The sequence below is a fragment of the Brassica oleracea genome, chromosome C9 (genome assembly GCF_000695525.1).
Source record: "Brassica oleracea var. oleracea cultivar TO1000 chromosome C9, BOL, whole genome shotgun sequence".
Classification (NCBI taxonomy): Eukaryota; Viridiplantae; Streptophyta; class Magnoliopsida; order Brassicales; family Brassicaceae; genus Brassica; species Brassica oleracea.
Window position 1 is genome coordinate 14,672,688 of NC_027756.1, and position 6,925 is coordinate 14,679,612.

The window sequence follows — 6,925 nt, forward strand, 5'->3', positions numbered from 1 at the left end:
ATCATATCTATGCTGTAAAGCATCCCAAAGTTCTAGTGGATTTTCCATCGTGATGTACTGATCTTTTAGACCTTCAATGAGGTGATGGCGTATAATACTTATAGCCATGTACCGATTCTTATCGGTCTCATTGTTGCCCTTGATGATAGTATCACCAAGTCCCTTTGACCTTAGACTGATCTTTGTATCTAGCGCCCACTGCAAGTAGTTATCTCCGGAGAGATTAAGGGCTGCATAGTCTCTGTTTGAGATTTTCGACATCTGAATCACATCATCATTCAAAATTAAGTCTCACAATGTGATCATGTGGCCGCAAGATAATCAACAAGCTCGGCCACAAACATGTTTTACGCATTTATGAAAATCAAGCAATCTAATCGACCATGGTGCGAAACAATCATCAAGCCACACAGCCATGTAGTTCTACTTAATGCAAACGGTTTCAAGATTTTATAAACTACATGCTGGTCGATTCCTTTTAAACAGTATGAATGCAATCCATATTCAGATTCATATGTATGAAAATAATCTTAATCAATTCTAGGGTTTCGGTTTAAACATTAGTAGGATTCGATTTTAAGATTAAGGTTTCAAGGCCTTTAGGAATATAAATCGAGATTAAGTGTTTTTAAACATTTAAACATTTCAAGCAATTCAGATTCGAGTTTTAAAAAAATCCTAATCATAGCTCTAGGCGATCAATCAAACACTCAAGTTTCAAATCAAAATTAAAACCGATTTTTCAAAATTAGGGTTTTAGGGGATTTCGAAAAACTTTGATCTTTGATCAAGGGGATTTGATTTGAGATTCAAAAACCTTTAAGGTTCTGATTTTAATTAATCAATAGATTAATCTCGTTTTTAGGTTTAGATCGAACTTATAGAGCTTCGATTTACTCATAGGGGATTGATGTATTTAACCTATGGCTTTTAGTTTTAGAGATTATCTTTTAGGGTTTCAATCTTTTCAAAACAACCAGGTTCGATTCATGTTCTCAGAATTAGGATTACCTTTGTTTTGCAGATTGTAGAAACTGGACCTCCAAAGATCAGAGATGAGCTGAGACGAACGGACGCGGGACGGCTCCTGTCGGGTCGTGTTGCCGAGGGCTATCCCGAGCTTGTTTCTTCTCGCGGACGGTTGCGTCTGGTAGGGGATTTGGTCTGAGCTGGACGCAAGCTGAGCTGAGGCTTGAGGACGTGATCACGGACAGGGAATGTCTGAAGCTGAGCTTGATCGGAGTTGAACTTGATCGGAGTTTGCAAGCCGGAATGTAAGCAAGAACAATTTAGGGTTCTTCGGGATTAGGGTTCCAAAAGACCAAGACGGCGCCGAGTATTGTTTCTGCGAGTGTGGGCGCGTCTGAGATTGGATCGACGAACCGTTTACGCTGATGGATTCGTCTCGTCAAGAGCTTCAATTTGATATGTGGCTCGTCGTCTGGTTCCTCAGGGTTTGAGAGATAGATCGATTTTAAGTTGCGCCTGATTTAGGGTTTATGTGTGACGGATTTTAGGTTAGGTTTTGTCTCAGAGTTTTGGAGTCTATCGTGCTGATAACGTGTTGTAAATAGATTGTTTAGAGAATGAATATTTTTGTGTTATTATTAATGAACAAGGGGTTCCTTTATATAAGGATTACAAGATGAAGATAAATGGAAAGTATCCAAAACCTAAACTCACTAAGATTAGGAAAACTACTAATACATAATAATGGAAAGATTACATCTATTAGGAAAAAGAAAGGGTTTCCTTTTCTCCAAGCTTTGTGGCCGCCTTTCTCTCTCCTAAAGTCCGTTCTCTCTCTCCTTTCTCTAGGCTTCGGTCATCTCTCCATCTTCTAGATATTGGACCGGTCTCGGTCCGGGTCTGGTTAATGGCAATCCACTCCATGATTTATAACACAAAGAATTTTTTTAAGACAAAAATAATTCTATTACTCAGTGCTGAGGCGATTTGGAAAACTAAAGCGGAATAGAATAACAAACAAAGCAATAGTTTCTATAAAAATATGAAATGGAACTGTATATCATTTAGATAGGACCGCTCGATCTTTTCATTGGTTTATCGATTAAGATTAAGTTTTTGTTTACTTATATTTATCATGTTTTTGTTTGTTGTACTTCCTTGTGTTTAGGAACCAGTATTCCATTTTCCCATAACTCTTTGTCTAGGAATCTTAAAACAACAATTAACATCACAATCCTCCCATCGCAGGCTAAACCTTAATGTTTTGAACAAAAAGAGGTTCAATAGTAGTTCACCGGATAATTAGCCAAGTGACATCCAAAAACTGTAAGAGATTGTTCTGAATTAAAGATGCTTTTTGTTAAGGGTAATGTTATGTTTCCCTTGATTGTTATGGAGTTCAAGTAGCACAAAATAAGTTTGCGAATAAACAATACTTCCTCTGTTTCTGAATAAGTGTCACTTTGACACTTTTCACACAAACTTGAAAAAGTAACATAAATATATGTAACTTGTTATTAATTACATCTTTCTGACCAATAGTATTTAAGATAAATAAAATTATTTATAAAGTTTGCATTTAATTTTTAACTGAAAGTAAGAATAATTTGCATTGGAATTGTAAAGTGACACTTTTTGTATAACACGAAAAAAAATTTAGAATGACACTTATTATGAAACAGTAAGAGTATATCAGATATTAAAGATCTCCAGTCATGTTTAGTATAACAGTACAGATTACAAGATGAATAAAATCGAGATTACTTAAATGTTGCGCCTAATTTATATTAATAGATGTTTGCTTATAATTTTTTTTTTATGTTGTCATGATGAGAAAAGACTAAAAATTATCAAAAAGAGATTTAATAAATTTAAATGTAATTATGTTACACATAATATATTATATATATATATATATATATATTATTTTATTACAAATATATATATGTATATATATATATATTACTAAAAATATCAAACGAAAGTTTGGACCTTTTTATGTTTTGTAAAAATTTAGAAAAATCTATTGGAAACTTAAATGGTTTCCAAATTGAAAAAAGTGACATTATGAATGGAAAAGTGATTTGTATTTTATTTTATACTCTCAGGATACAAATGTTTGATGTTTCAACTATTTAACATATATTAAAAATATAAATAAATTATTTTGTTTAATACTTTTTGGTTTTACCAATAAAATTATACCATTAATATTTGTACATTTTATTTGATGTTTTAGTTTTCTTTTTAAATGTATATTGACTATACGTTAAAACATCAATGTTTTAAATACAATAACAAAAAAGAAAATTTGTGCACATAATAACAAAAACTAAAACATCGATCATTGGTATATACCATATACCGGAGGGTTAAAAAGTAGTCACGTGCATGGCATAGATCATACACATGTGCCTATGTTAAAAAAGACGATACAGTCTCGTGACTGTCGTCATGACTGTTACAAGGCTGCTGATGCCCAAGATGTATTAATGTACTATTGAATCAAAATCGGCTTAATTATCAGATTAAAAATTCGCTAAGATTCGTGCTTACTTACTCCTATCGAAAAGAACAACATTAACATTTTAAACCAAGTAGATATTTAGAAATAAAGAAAAAATGTGTGTGTATATATGTGTATTACAGCGGGAAAGACAGCTACAACCTCTGTTTTTCTTGATTGTTTAAAACTAGTGCATGATAAAAACGAATAATTAAACTTGGAGGATAAAATGTAATAAAGAAAGACTAGCTATATGGCGACATTACTAACTTGATCAGTGGAACCTTAAAATAAAAAAAGAGGAATAAAATAATTATAACAAAGTTGCAAAGTTTTAAGTGTAAATAGATCACCATACATGGACTCGTCTCGCCACAGTTAAGTTCACTCAAGAACATAATTTCAGAAAAAGCAAAGAAAACAAAAAAAATGGCAAAGAACATGGACTCCATCAGCTTCACCGTTCTCTTTCTTGTCCTTTCGATGGCTTCTATGGGTATTTGTTAACTAAACCATATTTTATACTCTGCACTTGTGCATATATCATCATCTCTTCTAATTATCTTGTGCTGATGAACTTGATGAATATGTTAACATGTATAGACATTATGAAGAGCGAGGCTACATGCATTTTCTTAAACGGCCGCACGATGACTTCCCCATGTTTAGATACTAAATGCAGAGCCTATTGCGACAACCTATATGGCAGTACTAATATTTGTGCTGCACCTTGTGAAGCTGTCGGAAAAAAAATCAACTGCCATTGTTACGGATATACCTGGTGAAGTTTGAGGATATCACAAGCGTATACGTTTATGTTCAAGTTTCGTTTGCTCCCACATGGAACGTCAAGGGAAAATTTTAGCACTGCTTGCCCCAAGGTGAAACCCCATATGTTGTGTGCACTTTGAATCATTCTTAATAGTAAACTCGTTTTTGTTTAATTCGATCCCGGTAACACTTAACTTTCTATCACTAGAGAAAGTTTGTATATTGTTGATGACAAAAACTCATTGTCGATTTTTGTAAAATAAACAGAGTTTACGGATTGGGTTAATTTGTCCGAGGAACAAAGAAACAAGGATTTAACTCCATTTTAGTAAATAGATTTCAGGAAAGATGGCTGAATGACCTTGTTTATTTGATGACTGAGAGTTGAGTACAAAAAAAGAGGTTTAAAATCGAGCTCGGAAGAGATAATAAACCAAATAAAACAATTTTAATTTGATGCGAAGTGTGTAGTTTATCCAAGTTAGACTTGTTTTTCTTCTTGTTTATAGTCCGAGATTACGTTGCATATCCTCATTGATCTGTTAATTGCACATTTTGTACGTTATTATCTTTACTTTGCTTGATTTGATTTTTCAGTCTGAGGTGTGCACTTAATTGTATGTGTGCACATATATAACTGAGTTTATGAGAGTTAATGTAAATTAGATCTCGACCCGCGGTTGCGAGTTTTTGTTTTCATTTATTTTTATATAAATATTTTGTTTTTAATTCTAAATTGATATATATTATAATATATATGTGTCTATCAATTTTTAAAACATAATAAGTTTATGGTATATTTTTCATTGAATAGATTGTTTCAAACTTTCACATGTATTTGTATCTTTTTCTATATATATATTTTTGGATTATTACTTTATTAAATCGTAACTATATATATAAAGATTAGTAAAATATTGTTTTATTGTCATATTCAAAGATGTTGTAACATTTAACAAATTTAGAAAGTTTTTAAAAAATTAAACTTTTCACTTCATAGATTTATATTATCGAGTAAATAATTAAACATTTAATTTTTATTTAATTTTTAAAATAAACTATATAGTTTAAAATTTGTTTTCATTGGTTTAAGGTAGTAAAAATTAATCATTGTTAGATAATGTGATTTTTGTTATTTAAAAAAAAAATCTTTATAATTTTAAAAGTTAACATCGACAAATATTTAAATATTTAATATATGGAGGTATACTATTACAACATTAAATTAAATCTATTTAATTTATACTATTTATAAATCCATTGGATCATCTATTGTTTAAATCCAATTATTGATAGCCCAATAAAAGTTGCTATCAATAAATGTGATTATTGTTTAAATTCAATTATTGATAGGCCCAAAATTTTAATGATAAGATTAGAGATTAAATGTAACATGACTTTGTTGGAATAGGTCCATTAGGTCTATTTTTAAAAAAATCACACATGAATCAAGGTTGTGATTTTTGTTTTAATATATAAGATACAACTTTCCTTCGTAGGCTTGGACGTACAGATATCCACTCGGGTTCGGTTTAAGATCAATCGGGTTTTGATTCTGTGGTTTAGTTCCATTCAGAAACTTTTCAGTTCAATTCGGTTCGGATTTGGTTTGTTTTTATTCGAATCTGGTTTAGATATTTTAACACATTGCAAATTTGGTTGAACCATTTTAAATTTGGGTTTGGTTCTACTCCGAGGGTTACCTACTTATTCGAGATTCAAAAGTATATATTTTACTTCACAAATTTTACAAGTGTAAACCATTTTCACTAACAAAAACTTGGTGGTATAATTCATAAGTGATTGTTAAGAGGAGAAAAAAACTAAACAAGTTAAAATTAACAACTAAAGATTGCATAAAATATTATTTAAATTTTAAAAATAAAACAATAATATTTTAAACTTCTGAATAAAACTTATTGAGCACAATCAAATTTTAAATGTAATTGTCAAAAACATAAATACCACAACATTTGACCAAATATAAAATATATATTAAATGAGCATTTGAGTTAACTATTGAGATTTTTAGTATCATAGGCACTTATTTGGGATATAATTTAAGTCTGGTATGAGTTTTTTTGGGTTTTAATTTTTTCAGATTTGTTCGGATATCCATTCAATTTTAAGCTTGATTCGGATAAAACCCAAAATACCGTAAGAACCCATTTATGTGTGTACATTGAGTTTAGTTCGTCTCACATTAAGTTTTTGGATTGATTTGGTTTTGATTTTGCGTTTTTTTTTCCCATCCCTATGTTTATATTAACTACTTTTACCCTCATCTTTAACGAAGGGTAAAAAACATTTATAATCTTTTGATTACTTTTGACAAAAAAAAACATATGGTTAACTAATCTAAACTTAAAACATCAACTCTAAACCCTAAATTATCAATTCTAAACCCTAAACCATGAAACATCAACTCTAAACTCTAAACCCTGAAACATCAACACTAAACCATAAACCCTAAAACATCAACTCTAAACCTTAAACGTAAACGTAAACTCTAAACCCTAAATCTAAACTTAAAACATCAACTTTAAACCTTAAACCATCAACTCTAAACCCTAAACCTCGAAACATCAACTCTAGACCCTAAACCCCGAAACATCAATTCTAAACCCTAAACCTTCAAATCAAAACCCTAACACATCAACTCTAAACCCTAAACGTAAA